Raw genomic sequence first — 14,371 nt, 5'->3', positions numbered from 1 at the left:
GCTTTGCATTGACACATTATGTCATCTGATGCTAACAAGCCCATGAAGTAATTATATTTTATAGCTGAAGAACATAAGACTGAGAAAGCCCAAGCAATCTGTCCAAAGACAAATAGCCAGCAAACTGCAGCATCAGAGTTTAAACAGTTGTTCTCATAAAGTGCACACTGTTTACCTATAACAGGGATTTTTCTAATTGTGTCCTGGTAAAACTCTAGGGTTCTAAGGAGATGCCTAAGGGGCTATTACAGAAATAAAAGGGCGTCAGAGTGAGCCTTAGAACAGCTTTAGTTAGAACAACCCTGATTTATCTCTCATCTATTAGAGCTCATTTGAAACATTGATCCCACTGATTTTAAAAATAAAGACATTTACAGACCACTGCTTTCTACCATGTGACTTTCCCTGCATTTGCCACAGAGGCCTAGGAACCTGGAAGACTGTACACACATAGGAAGTCAACAGATTGAAGCCAGTAATTTGATAAGTAAAGACATTACAACTAGTATGGAGCCAAAGAGGCCGAGACTCTGTCTGCTGCTGCTGCTGCTGCTGCTAAGTCGCTCAGTCGTGTCCGACTCTTAGTGACCCCATAGACGGCAGCTCACTAGGCTCCCCCGTCCCTGGGATTCTCCAGGCAAGAACACTGGAGTGGGTTGCCATTTCCTTCTCCAATGCAGAAAAGTGAAAAGTGAAAGTGAAGTCGCTCAGTCGTGCCCGACTCTTAGTGACCCCATGGACTGCAGCCCACCAGGCTCTTCCGTCCATGGGATTTTCCAGGCAAGAGTACTGGAGTGGGTCACCATTGCCTTCTCCGGAGACTCTGTCTGGGATGTCTCTTATGAACAGGAGCAACACAGCATGCCCGGGGGCACTTATACGCAAGGTCAGGGAGGCCAGCTAGATCAGGAGAAGCAGGCAGTCATCAAATACAGACCAAGACTAAGTCAACCAAGGCAACAGTGACCAAGGGCATCATGAGTGACACTTGCAAGCAGGCTATGACCTCTCACCCTGCAGCCACTGACCCGTAAACAAAGGTATTCCTATTTTGCCCTGCTCTTCTCTTTTAAAGCCTCTTTGAATGAATTCATTCTTTCTCATGTTTTTAAATATCATTCAAATCTGTATGCTGAATCACCAAATATGTGTCTGAAGCCTAGACATCTATTTAGAACTTCAGATCTGCATATTCAATTGCTTGTTTTCTGTAATCAATGTCCCAGAGATACTTCAAGTGCAATTCATCTGATATGCTGTATTTTGCCTTAAATCTGCCTCTTGTCCTAACATGTTTCCTGTCTCTCTGAGACCACCTTCCACCCGACCAGTGAAGGCAGAATCATGAGACATCTTCAGTTCCCTTAGCCTCAGTATCCAATGATAGGCTGTATGCTTAGTTGCTCAGTCAACTCTTTGTGACCCCATGGACTGTAGCCCACCAGGCTCCTCTGTCCATGGGGATTCTCCAGGCAAGAATACTGGAGTGGGTCACTGTTCCCTTCTCAAGAGGATCTTCCCTACCCAGGATCGAACCCAGGTCTACCACATTACAGGCAGATTCTTTACTATCTGAGCCACCAGGGAAGCCCAAGAATAAGTGGGTAGCTTATCCCTTCTCAGGGGGATTGTTCTGACTCAGGAATTGAATGGGGTCTCCTGCATTGCACTCTACACAGGGACATCACCAGATGGTCAATACCAAAATCAGATTGATTATATTTTTTGTAGCCAAAGATGGAGAAGCTCTATACAGTCAGCAAAACAAGATTAGGAGCTGATTGTGGCTTAGATCATGAACTCCTTATTGCCAAATTCAGACTTAAATTGAAGAAAGTAGGGAAAACTACTAGACCATTCAGGTATGACCTAAATCAAATCCCTTATGATTATACAATGGAAGTGACAAATAGATTCATTGATTAGATCTGATAGACAGAGTTCCTGAAGAACTATGGATGGAGGTTCATGACATTATACAGGAGGCAGTAATCAAGATCATCCCCAAGAAAAAGAAATGCAAAAAGGCAAAATGGTTGTCTGAGGAGGCCTTAAAAATAACTGAGAAAAGAAGAGAAGTCAAAGGTAAAGGAGAAAAGGAAAGATTTACCCATTTGAATGCAGAGTTCCAAAGAATAGCAATGAGAGGTAAGAAAGCCTTCTTCAGTGATCAATGCAAAGAAATAGTGGAAAACAACACAATGAGAAAGTCTAGAGATCTCTTCAAGAAAATTAGAGATACCAAGGGAATATTTCATGCAAAGATGGACACAATAAAGGACAGAAACGATATGGACCTAACAGAAGCAGAAGATATTAAGAAGAAGTGACAAGAATATACAGAAGAACTATACAAAAAAGATCTTCATGACCCAGATAACCATGATGGTGTGCTCACTCACCTAGAGCCAGACATCCTGGAATGTGAAGTCAAGCGGGACTTATAAAGCATCACTACGAACAAAGCTAGTGGAGGTGTTGGAATTCCAGTTGCTGCTGCTGCTAAATTGCTTCAGTCGTGTCCAACTCTGTGCGACTCCACGGACAGCAGCCCATCAGGCTCCTCTGTCCAAGGAATTTGCTATTCAAGAGTATTAGAGTGGGTTGCCATTTCCTTCTCCAGGAATTCCAGTTGAACTATTTCAAATCCTAAAACATGATGCTGTGAAAGTGTTGTACTCAATATTCCAGCAAATTTGGGAAACCCAGCAGTGGCCACAAGATTGGAAAAGGTCAGTTTTCATTCCAATCCCAAAGAAAGGCAATGCCAAAGAATGTCCAAACTACTACACAATTGCACTCATCTCACACACTAGCAAAGTAATGCCCAATATTCTCCAAGCCAGGCTTCAACAGTATGTGAACTGTGAACTTCCAGATGTTCAAGCTGGATTTAGAAAACGCAGAGGAACCAGAGATCAAATTGCCAACATCCGATGCATCATCAAAAAAGCAAGAGAGTTCCAGAAAAACATCTACTTCTGCTTTATTGACTATGCCAAAGCCTTTAATTGTGTAGATCACAACAAACTGTGGAAAATTCTTACAGAGATGGGACTACCAGACCATCTTACCTGCCTCCTGAGAAATCTGTATGCAGATCAAGAAGCAACAGTTAGAACTGGATATGGAACAACACACTGGTTCCAAATAGGGAAAGGAGTATGTCAAGGTTGTATATTGTCACCCTGCTTATTTAATTTATATGCAGAGTACATCATGAGAAATGCTGGGCTGCATGAAGCACAAGCTGGAATCAGATTGCCAGGAGAAATATCAATAACCTCAGATATGCAGATGACACCAGCCTTATGGCAGAAAGTGAAGAAGAACTGAAGAGCCTCTTGATGAAAGTGAAAGAGGAGAGTGAAAATGTTGGCTTAAAGCTCAGCGTTCAGAAAATGAAGATCATGGCATCCAGTCCCTTCACTTCATGGCAAATAGATGAAGAAACAATGGAAACAGTGAGAGACTTTGTTTATTTATTTGGCTCCAAAATCACTGCAGATGGTGACTACAGCCATGAAATTAAAAGACACTTACTCCTTGGAAGAAAAGCTATGACCAACCTAGACAGCATATTAAAAAGCAGAGACATTACTTTGCTGACAAAGGTTCATATAGCCAAAGCTATGGTTTTTCCAGTAGTCATGTATGGATGTAAGAGTTGGACTATAAAGAGAGCTGAGTGACAAAGAATTGATGCTTTTGAACTGTGGTGTTGGAGAAGACTCGAGAGTCCCTTGGACTGCAAGGAGATCCAACCAGTCCATCCTAAAGGAAATCAGTCCTGAATATTCATTGGAAGGACTGATGCTGAAGCTGAAACTCCAGTACTTTGGCCACCTAATGCGAAGAACTGACTCATTTGAAAAGACCCTGATGCTGGGAAAGATTGAAGGCAGGAGGAGAAGGGGCCAACAGAGGATGAGACGGTTGGATGGCATCACTGACTCAATGGACATGAGTTTGAGCAAGCTCCGGAAGTTGGTGATGGACAGGGAAGCTTGGCGTGCTGCAGTTCATGGGGTCGAAAAGAGTTGGACACAACTGAGCGACTGAACTGACTCCTGTATTGCAGGCTGTTACCAGCTGAGCTACCAGGGAAGCCCAATGATTGGCTAAAGCCTGTTGGTTTCACCTTCTAAATTTTTCTCAAATCCATCTTCTCCATTCTTATCACCCGTGTCTTGAGCCCTCAGTGTTTGCCCTCTGTGTTAGCTTGCATGTTCCTCACACACATCATTCAGTGCTGTATTTCCACCTCCAGTGTCATATAGGTCCATCTCTTAGAACGCCCTTCTCCCTTTCTTTACCAAATCAGTTCCAACATTTACTCTTTTTGACATCTCTGGGGACTTTCCCCAAAATCTCAAATTGGCTTAGTGTTCTTCACTATGCACCCAAAGTACATTGTTTATCCCTCTGGCATGGAATGTATGGTTATTTTGGCAGTTTTTAGTAGTGTTTGCTTTAAGGACAGAAACTGGATTTTTCATCTTTGTATCTCAGGTGTCTAGATGAAGACTGGATTCTCAGTGAAAGGATGTGAACATGAACTAGAGTGCCACATGTGCTCAGTCATGCAATCGTATCTAAGTCCTTGAGACCCAGAAACTGTGGCCCCCCAGGCTCCTCTGTTCAGGAGGAATACTGGAGTGGGTGGCCATTCCCTTCTCCAGGGCATCTTCCTGACCCAGGGATAGAACCTAGGTCTCCTGCATTGCAGCAGATTCTTTACTGTCTGAGCTATTAGGGAAGCCTGTTGGATGAGTATTGGAAGCCAGAGACAGTGTCCTAGAACTACTGATACTTCCTGTTTACCTCAAGGGCAGGGAAGTAGGCTGTCCTGGGAGTTCCTCCATTTAATTTGAATTCAGTAGAGTTATATTGGGAGTGCGTGCAGGCATGCTAAGTTGCTTCACTCGAGTCCGACTCTTTGCAATGCTATGGACTGTAGCCCACCAGGCTCCTCTGTCCATGGGATTCTTCAGGCAAGAATCCTGGAGTGGGTTACCATGCCCTCCTCCAGGGGATCTTCCCAACCCAGGGATTGAACTTGCATCTCTTATGTCTCCTGCATTGGCAGGCAGGTTCTTTACCACTAGTGCCACCTGGGAAGCTCCTTACATTAGGCACCTTATATGTATTCAAAATATAAGCATAAGATGACTCAGGCCCTGTGGTTGGAAGCAAAACTTTGAAAGACGTGGTTCTGCCCTGTTTTTCATCTCTGTCCCATCCTGTTTGCTCCAGCATTAACCTCCCACTCTTCCAGGGAAGTGACTCCTATCAGGACCCACCTACCCCTTTACTTTGCCCCAAACATATTCTTAGGTTCTAGTTATTACTTTACACTCTAGTTTTTACTTTATGATTTGAATAGCTGTGTTTAAAAATGAATCTCCAACACTATGCTAATTTTGAGAGTTTAGGGATGTTAGATTATCTGTCCTCTCTACTTCTTTTCTCTTCTTAACTTGTGCTCTTTTGGGAAAGAATTATCTTAAATTAGTAATTTATGGTGGAAAATTAAGGTATGTGTGCTAATATTTTAGTGCCAAAAAAACATTTGATCCAATAGTAGCCCTCACATCATTATTGTGGTCCAATTTGTACCCATAGCACTGAAAGTAAAGAGGTGGGAAGAGCTGGAGCTGCTGATAATACTCCAACTTTCCTGCCCTTCTAATCTCACAGTTGGGACATGGTCAGTGTTAGGTTAAAAGAAGGAGGAGTGCACATCTGCTCTATTTAGGTATTTCAGAGAGCTTTTCTCTTGTCCAGAAAGTTATTTATGTCAGAGAAGTTCATATAGCAGTTATCTCTAACAATTGAATTATGCATACATAATTTACATACTGGTTTTAAAGTAAATTTAGTGAAGTAACGAATTTTCCTCAATATAAAATCCTCCAAATTAAATGTAGTTAACTGAAAGAGGTTTGAGTGATAAAGACTGATTTAACCACGGAGTGTGTTTTAACAATTTGTCAGCTAGAGTTGGTGGTTCCCAAGTTGGTTACAAATCTGAAGAATGTAGGGCACTTGTTCAAAAAATTTACCCTAAGCCCTGACCCTGGTATGGTCAGTGCATTTGGGGTGCAGCCTAGGCAACTACGTTTGTTTTAGTAAGCACTTGAGTGATACTCAATCAGACAGTTTGGCGAGATCCCCTAAAGTGGAAGAATACAAGCTTCCTTAACGTGTTTGTAAAGTTAATGTCAATTCTGGCCGGGATGAGAGAGCAGTGGGACACTTTATATTCTGCGTTATGTAGTGGGGCATCAGCTCACCTGCAAGAGGACAAGAACTACTGTTTATGGAACAACTTCATTTTAGCTTCCAGCCCCTGTTCTGTTTGTATCTTAAAGACTTAACCTCAGCTCTTTCTGGAATCCTCCTAGGGTGGTGGCCTGCTTCTTGGGCTTTACACAGGATGGGGAAAAGGAACCAACCAGCTTGGTCATCACTACAGGTCTTTCTGCCTGGCCACATGACCCCACACATTCCAGAGTCCTTTGCTGCTCCTTTGAGGTATTATGGAGACCGGAAAACTTTTTGTGGCTGTAGATGGTCCCCTCTGCCTAGACCGAATATACAGTCATTTCTTTCCTGGGGTCTTGTCGACATACTCCCTCAGCAATGCTTTCAAGAATAGGGCTTAAGTGCCCCTCTGTTCTCTGGTCCTACAGACCACTTTCTTCTCCAGTTGTTAGGTCCTACTCCATCCCCAGCAAGTCTAAGCAGGAAATTCCTTCACCATCCACTCACCTTCACCCCTCAGTGAAACAGCCCTTGGCAATAAAGAAATGCTCAGTTCATTTCAGTCGCTCAGTCATATCCAACTCTTTGAGACCGCATGAACCGAAGCACGCCAGGCCTCCCTATCCATCACCAACTGCCAGAGTCTACCCAAATCCATGTCCATTGAGTCGGTGATGCCATCCAACCATCTCATCCAATGTCATCCCCTTCTCCTCCTGCCCTCAATCTTTCCCAGCATCAGGGTCTTTTCAAATGAGTTTGGTCTTTGCATCAGGTGGCCAAAGTAATGGAGTTTCAGCTCCAACATCAGTCCTTCCAATGAACACCCAGGACTGATCTCCTTCGGAATGGACAAGTTGGATCTCCTTGCAGTCCAAGGGACTCTCAAGAGTCTTCTCCAACACCACAGTTCAAAAGCATCAATTCTTTGGTGCTCAGCTTTCTTTATAGTCCAACTCTCATATGCATGACTACTGGAAAAGCCACAGCTTTGGCTACATGGACCTTTGTTGGCAAAGTAATGTCTCTGCTTTTTAATTTGCTGTCTAGGTTGGTCATAACTTTCCTTCCAAGGAGTTAGTGTCTTTTAACGTCATGGCTGCAATCACCATCTGCAGTGATTTTGGAGCCCAAAAATATAAAGTCAGCCACTGTTTCCACTGTTTCCCCATCTGTTTGCCATGAAGTGATGGGACCAGATACCATGATCTTAGTTTTCTGAATGTTGAGCTTTAAGCCAACTTTTTCACTCTCCTCTTTCACTTTCATCAAGAGGCTCTTTAGTTCCACTTCACTTTCTGCCATAAGGGTGGTGTCATCTGCATATCTGAGGTGATTGACATTTTTCCCAGCAATCTTGATTCCAGCTTGTGCTTCCTCTAGCCCAGCATTTCTCTTGATGTACTCTGCATATAAGTTAAATCAGCAGGGTGACAATATACAGCCTTGACGTACTCCTTTTCCTATTTGGAACCAGTGTGTTGTTCCATGTCCAGTTCTAACTGTTGCTTCCTGACCTGCATACAGGTTTCTCAAGAGGCAGGTCAGGTGGTCTGGTATTCCCATCTGCTTCAGAATTTTCTACAGTTTATTGTGAGCCACACAGTCAAAGGCTTTGGCATAGTCAATAAAGCAGAAATAGATCACAGCAGGACATATCTTTTAGATTGTCATTAGTCGCTCTCTCTGAAGAATCAAAATAGTTAGCAAATTATTTTAGATTCATTAAGACTGCAAATCCATTATATTTAAAGACTAGAGAAATTCTTTCTCACTTCTGTTGGTCCAAGGCATGAGCTTATACCATATAGTATTCTAAACCCAAAACCCTATAATAAATATAGTGCGGCCTAGAGCTTATGGAAACCTAAGCCAGGAACACCCTATACTCAAATACCTTTCCTATGAGGTAAAAAGTTAGGTATTTGCTAAACAGGAGGAAGGAAAAGAGAAACACAGAGGGAAAAAGACACATATCTTAGAATATTATCAAAACAACAATTAAAGATCTGGAAATTCAGTATAAAATTAAAATTTCAATCACGTATTTTATATTTCTAAATATTCTATAACTTCCTGGTAACACCCAATATTCACAGACATTTTGGAAAAGACATCATTCCCATCTGGTGAAGTATATTTCACCAAATTTGGAATACTTTAGAATTCGAATATCCCACTCTGTAATGTGGGATCATCTGGTTGAAAAGGTCAAAACTAGATCAAGTATGAAGGAAATAATGTGAAGGTACCATCAGGTGCAACAAAGACAAAACACGAGCTAAAAGCTTGAGCACAGGAAGAAGTAACTGAAAGTCAAGAATTAAGATGCTCCTTTTCCCCAGTAAATTATAAAGTCCTCCTCATCTTTGTTTTTCTCTCCATATGGCTCAGCTATTCTAATTTCTCTGAAGACTGGCTTATTCTGTTTCTTTGTGAACTCCATCACTTGAAAATGACTTTGACATTCCATTGTAGTTGCATCATCCTTGGTTTATCAGAAATTTTCACATTAAACCCTACTTTCATTTGCTTGATTTAACTTCTCAAGGTCCTCATCCCAAAGGTCCAAAGAAAGAATTCAGTTATTTCAGTTTCCTCCAAGTATCTGCTCAGGCCAATCAACTGTACCCGAGGGACAGCCACTTGGTTTGTGTACCCACTCCATTTAGACATTATGAGTAGAACAGCTTCTCTGAAGAATAAGATATTTGGGCAGGAGGTATGTTTATGTGACCACTGAAATAATGGGGATGCCCATTATTCCTGAATTCTGAAAAACTCACATTTTTACATCTTCTGTTTATTATTGTTGTTGCTATTATGTAGTGGCTAAGTTGTGTCTGAACTCCAGTACTTTGGCCACCTCATGCGAAGAGTTGACTCATTGGAAAAGACTCTGATGCTGGGAGGGATTGGGGGCAGGAGGAGAAGGGGACGACAGAGGATGAGATGGTTGGATGGCATCACTGACTCGATGGACGTGAGTCTGAGTGAACTCTGGGAGTTGGTGATGGACAGGGAGGCCTGGCATGCTGCGATTCATGGGGTCGCAAAGAGTCGGACATGACTGAGTGACTGAACTGAACTGAACTGAAGTTGTGTCTGATTCTTTGTGACCCCAGGGATTGTAATCCTCCAGGTTCCTCTGTCCATGTAATTTTCCAGGCAAGAATAGTAGAGGGGGTTGCCGTTTCCTTCTCCAGGAGATCCTCCTGACCCAGGGATCTTACATCTCCTGCACTGGCAATCAGATTCTTTACCACTGGGCCACCTCTGTATGCTATAGGCTTATGTTATTTTTTGTCCACGGAATGATATGATTATGTCATTTACTTATATTGATAATGATTAATTAGTAATAATCTGAGATGATCCATTATCTCTAAGTTTATATCAATCCTAGCTCTATCGTGGACCTTAGAAACCAACCAATCAACCAAGAGTAAAGAATAAAACAATAAAAATAACATAAAAACCTGCCAATCCCACATCTCTTCTAGTCAGAAAGGATTCTGTATCAGTCAAACCAATTGTCTCTTCAGTGATGAGGGTGAAAGATAATCGAAGTTAATATCTCTGAATGCCAAATGTATTTTGTCTCAATTTTTATCTCTTTTAGGAGACAATCCAGCCATCTGTAAATTATTTTTCATTACAAATTTTCTGAAAGCAGAGGTTAACTTAAACTGATTTTAAAAGCCCTTGACCACTAGGTGGCACCAAATAGCCATAATTCATAGATTGTATCCTAAACCTATACACAAGCCATTAAAAGATTATCCTTTGCTTATGAAGACAATATTCTAAAAAATTAAAAATAAATAACTTGGGCTTTTATAGAATAAGAAATACAACACAATTTTTTCTAACGTACTTCAAGGTAATAAGTTGAAGTATATTCATGTAGTTTGTTAATAAATTCATTGTAACATTCATTGTTGAATGTCAAAATATGTTACTCTTTTCTCCCATTGAATTATTTCAGTGTTATAAATATTTTTTAAATTCTTTAGAAACATGTAAGATGACCCTTTCTAGAAGTTTTTTTTTTTATTTAAGATCTCTTTTACTATACTCAGTAAAAAAGATGTGTCGTTACACAATGTGCCTTTATTTTAATAGTGATGTTCTCAGTCCAAGGAGGCATTTGGATTATGATAGGTGCTGTGGCAAGAGATACTTATTCCCACCTACCCTTGTAAATTTCCCTCTGTCATGCAGGGCTCACCACACTACCTTAGGATTTTGTCACCTCGAGGTCTGACTGCTGCTGTGTCCTCTGCCTTGGTTGACGGCGGAAGAGCCCTGGAATACTCAGCTAGTACAGAACGTGACAGCTTGTCTGTTTAGCAATGCCAGCCACACGGAGCACATTATACCGATGCTTTGTGCATAGCTCTGGCTTCCAATAGTCATTCTAGGTGTTCATTTTAATTTATAAAGCTCTCCGTGGCCTAGGACTTGTAAGTTATATGATGTTCTCATTTCCTATCCTGGCAGTTAAGGCATTTACTAGGTAGCTCCTAAGATGCTATGATGAACTCAAAGTTAGAGGTCCTGGACCCTACATCATTCAGTTTCATTCTCTGACTTGAAAAGAACTCATTTTGCACAATATAGAATTTCCTGGAAAATGTGGGTCCTTAATTTAGGTTCTATAAATAGTGTTTGATTGTGGAAGAGACAGAGTCTAGCCAAACACAATTCTTTCAGTCTTCATGAGTAGTGGAAATAATCTTTCAACAGCAGGTATCTATAGCAAAAATTACCCTAAAAATGAAATTAACAGAATAGCAAAAGCCAGCTTAAATGTACTGCAGTTCATTATGGTTACATTTAGCAAACATGTTTTGAATGCTGAGTATGATTAAGATACTGCATTATAAACTACAAGACACTGCGGCCAATTATATAAAACTATACTGTTATAAAGTGGATAATTGTAACAAATATAGAAAAATAATATTGAATTGCTACTATTACTTTGGAATTATATTGTATCTCTCCAAATAAATTGTTGCTTTGGTAGACTATAGAAAGACATACATGTCTCAGGATAACAAACTTGCCTGGATTTCAAGCAACTAAGAAATCTGGGAGCTAAATTCAGTGTGAAAAACAAAAATAAATTAGCTTGAGTATTCCTAACATGTAGCACACATATATTGTGTGCATGTTTAATTTTCTCAATCAGAGATTACTGATTAGAAGAAAACAAGGCCTTAGCAGGTGTTCTGTTCCAAATCTGTGCCTTTTCCGGAGGCATGCATTTCAAATTCTTCCATGTCCTGAAAAATAAAAGTGGGTAAATTAAAGATTACATTTCCCTTACCAGAATCTAGCATATATGGGACTTGTGCTTACTTCTAAACATGAGTTAATTTAAAGACTACATTTGTCAATAAAAAATATATTTTACAAAAATGGCTGGGGAAACTGCAATAGGCAAAATGAAGACACATACACATTTCTTGATTTTAATGATAATAAAACTCTATTCTCTCCAGTCAGAAGTGGGAATAGTAAGTAGATATTTTAAACTGTCAGTGAGATGACTTTTGCAAAGATTATCACTTTAAAATAGGAAAAAAGTATATAAATAGAAGGAATGTTTATTTTAATAAATTTCAAGTATTAAAAGACTCAGGTTATCATACAACAAGAGTGCCAGATCTACTCCAAAGTCCCTCCCATTTTGGTCATGCCTGTCTTCTCTCCTTTCAGTGTCTGTCATTGCCTGTGGTTTTCTCTTTGCAGAATCAAAAATAGTTTTATATGTGGCTTTCTGATTATCTTCAGTCAGACTTATCTTTCAGTAGATGCTTCTCCAGGAGTGATGGGAATATTATATTGACAAAATACACCCTTCAGCACTTCTGCCTGACGTTTATTAGGCTATCCATTTAAATTTCAGGCTTCCCTGGTGGCTCAGACAGTAAAGAATCTGACTGCAATGCAGGAGACCCAGGTTAGATTCCTGAGTCAGGAAGATCCCCTAGAGAAGGGAATGGCTATCCACTCACGTATTCTTGCCTAGAGAATCCCAAGGACAGAGGAGCCTGGAGGGGTATAGTCCATGGGATCGCAAAGAATCGGACACAACTGAGTGACTAACACTTTCTTTCATATTTAAGTTTCAGTTTGGGTATCATCTATTTTCCACATAGAGCTGACACTGACAGAAAAACTGACTAATAATTACTATTGCTTCCAATGGCCAAACAATGACTTCTCTCTAGAGCTGCATTATTAGAGGTCGTATTATGACATTGCATGTTTATAAACATGCACGCAAGTAACTAATCAAATTTGTTCTGTTGCAACGTTAAGTGTCTCAAGATGTACTATATTTTGCTACTATATTTTTCTTATAACATATGCTGCTGCTAAGTTGCTTCAGTCGTATATCTAATAGCAAAACAGCAGCTGAAGGGGGAGAGGGAATTTTACAAGTACATAATCTTGAATACTAACTTCCCCAAAGCCCCGTTCCTGTGTACTGCTGTTGACCCACTACAAAAACAGTATTGATTTCTGATTAAAAATATACCATTAAAATGTATTCAGATGAATGGGCAAAGAAGATGTAGTATATATATATATATATATATATATATATATATTTTTTTTCCCCAATGAAATGCTATTCAACCAAAAACATGTTGCCATTTGAGACAACATGAATGGACTTTGAAGGTATTATGCTAAGTAAAATAGGTCAGAATGATAAAGATAAATGCCATATGATTTCACTCATGTAGAATCCACAGAAGTAGAACAAATGAACAAAAAATATAAAACAAAAACAAACTTATACATGCAAAGATCTGATTAGTGGTTACCAGAGGGAAAGGGGTTAGGTCGTGGGTGAAATGGATGAAGAGGTTCAACTGTGTGGTCATGGCTGTCAGCTAGACTTGTGATAGTGATCACTTTGTAGTGTATACATTGTCAAATTATGATGCTCTACACCTGAAACATGCAAAATTAAATTTAAAAAGAATCAATTATTTTGATCAATAAATGGTGAAGGCATTACAGCTAATAAGATGGCAGTAGCTGACCAGTATCTTTCAAAAATATATCTAGAGATGTTTAAGTAAATACTCTGGATTTAGTCTCATAACTTTAATCCCCAATGAATAATAATGGCCATTATTTTTAAAGCATTTACTCAATATATTAGGAACTATGCTAAGTATTTTATGTCTACTATCAGTTATTATTGGTAAGTTGCTAAAAGCAGGAATATATTCTACACACAAATCTAGGGCAGAGTCACACAGCTGATTGCTTTAGATTTGAACCCAGACAATCAGATGGAAGAATCTGGTTTTAAATCATTTCAGTACAGAACTCTGTATATAATACATAGCTTTCATAGCCTCTTAATTCTTTTAACTAAAAAGCAATGATTTATTTTTCATATTATTATCTTTCATCACTATGATAATCCCACTTACTAACTTAATTTTGTTTTGTCCTTACTATTCCTTTTATTTATGTAACAATTCACTGATATATTCTTATTGGGAAAGGTTTAAACAATAGTTATAAAAGATTAAGGCTCCTGCTCACCTCTCCATTCCAAGTTCTCATCTGAAAGAAAACATATGTTAAAATTCTGTCCTATTCTTTCAGTCTTCTTCTTTCTGTTCTTCTTTCAGTCCGTTTGCTAAGAACTAACACAAATATATGTAGAAATATTTTATGAAAACACAATTACATTACGCTTATCCTTCCAGTACTCTTAACTACCTAACACATATGCATATATATACATAGAAATATTATTTTCATATAATCATAATTATTCTATACCCATTCTTCCATTATTTTTTAATAATTACATACCTTATACTTTTTTTATAAGTAAATATGGGTCTTCCACATTTTTTAGCTTTTGTCCAATATTTCATAGTTTAGATTATCATATTTATTGAATCCCTCACATACTCACAAATATATAGGATATCTTCACTCTTCTTTTGCTATTATAAACAATTCTGAAAGTGAGATCCTTATACATATTACTACTATACACATATGTAGAAATGGGACAGACTTGCTCAGTCCAAGAACATATATGTGTGTGTATATA

The sequence above is a fragment of the Bubalus kerabau genome, chromosome 8 (assembly GCF_029407905.1).
Source record: "Bubalus kerabau isolate K-KA32 ecotype Philippines breed swamp buffalo chromosome 8, PCC_UOA_SB_1v2, whole genome shotgun sequence".
Taxonomy (NCBI): Eukaryota; Metazoa; Chordata; class Mammalia; order Artiodactyla; family Bovidae; genus Bubalus; species Bubalus kerabau.
This window is presented reverse-complemented; position numbering follows the sequence as displayed.